This window comes from Bubalus bubalis, chromosome 4, assembly GCF_019923935.1.
Source record: "Bubalus bubalis isolate 160015118507 breed Murrah chromosome 4, NDDB_SH_1, whole genome shotgun sequence".
NCBI lineage: Eukaryota > Metazoa > Chordata > Mammalia > Artiodactyla > Bovidae > Bubalus > Bubalus bubalis.
The window spans coordinates 64,117,348-64,118,872 of record NC_059160.1 but is presented as its reverse complement, the minus strand read 5'-3'; the positions used below and the strand labels follow the sequence as shown (position 1 = coordinate 64,118,872).

The 1,525-nt window shown below is 45.8% G+C and overlaps 1 non-coding gene across 1 annotated transcript; it reads left to right on the top strand.

The window, feature by feature from the left end:
• The first annotated feature begins 1,109 nt into the window (after window positions 1-1,109).
• LOC112584798 lies at window positions 1,110-1,257 on the top strand. The gene has a single exon (XR_003109196.1). It is a non-coding gene; the product is annotated as a small nucleolar RNA SNORA62/SNORA6 family (small nucleolar RNA).
• Window positions 1,258-1,525: the final 268 nt, after the last annotated feature.

The window sequence follows — 1,525 nt, the reverse complement described above, 5'->3', positions numbered from 1 at the left end:
TTCGATTCCTGGGTTGGGAAGATCAGCTAGAGAAGGGATAGGCTACCCACTCCAGTGTTCTTGGGCTTCCCTTGTGGCTCAGCTGGTAAAGAATCCGCCTGCAATGAGGGAGACCTGGATTTGATCCCTGGGTTAGGAAGATCCCCTGGAGAAGGGAACAGCTACCCACTCCAGTATTCTGGCCTGGAGAATTCCATGGACTGTATAGTCCTTGGGGTCACAAAAAGTGGGACCTGACTGAGTGACTTTCACTTCACCACACTGGGCACATAGCTCTAATTCATAGTACTGTTGTAGGATAAAATGTACGGATGATTTAAAAAGCAGGAACTGAAGTAACACATAAACTCTCATTAAATGTTAGTTATTACTTTTGCCGCCATCCACTGATGTCCTGGTCATTTGCCCACTCTCCTTGAAGAAAGACTATGGCATCTAATTCACCGTCTTCCTTGCCACCTCAGGTCTTTAGCAAACCCAGGTGGCTTCAATGTTTATGCAGGTAGGCCAGCGGCACCCTGGTCTCTTCAACTCCAATGACTCACCTCCATTTTGCCATAGCCACTCACACCCATAGCCACAACCTCTACCACACCCTCCCAGGAGAGCTCAGGGGAATCTCACCCCTTTGTCTCTAACCACACATGCCAACCTTTCAATTTCTTCCTTCCCTTGCCCCCAGGAAGTCTGATCTTTAGGTTGGTTGAGACTTCCAGTTCCTTGACTCTATTCTTTCCTTCCCACTGGCTCTTGTCTTGACTCCTCTTCCTAACCAGGTTGATTCCACAATGCTTCACTTCTCCTCCTCCTCCATATGGTATCCTTCTTCATCATTATTAACCTTCTGAACAGTTCTCCTGGTTTCAGATTTACTGTTTAAATCCATTCTCCACATTGCAACCAGGGTAGTTTCTCTACTAAATCTCATCATATTGCTCACTTGCCCTAAATCCTCTGCTGTTCCCCATTGCCACCTACTACCCATTTCCAGAAGGTACCATGCTCCCACAGCATCCATGCTTTTGCACATGCTAGACTCCCTTCCTGATTTACCTCTCCTCTTGTTTTTGGTCTGAATAACTTCTTTTTTCCCTTTAAGATTCAGTTTGTCTGCACTGTTAGAGCTTGGAGTTGAGGCCGCTGGCCAATGAGCTCACAAGTGTAGGTAGTGTGCTACACAAGGGGCAAGTTTTTTGCTAACACCACAAGGGTCTCTGGCCCAATGAGTGGAGTTGGATAGTAATACTTGCTACAAAAGTATGATTTTAAGGAATGAGAGCTTATTTAAGGAGAGGTGAAAACATTTAAAAATTAGCTTTTTTTTTTTCTCTTCTTCAATATTCCTAACTCTTCAGGCAGTACTTGACTTTTCTGTTTTCTCAGTTCATGTATCTTACTCTGAGATCCTAAAAAGGGAGCGCACTCAGTGGGTCTGATGTGGTGGATGCTTGCCCGGAAAGTTCTGCGCATGCATGGCACCATCTCCCGAGAACACCCATGGGAGGTCATGCCGGATCTCTACTTC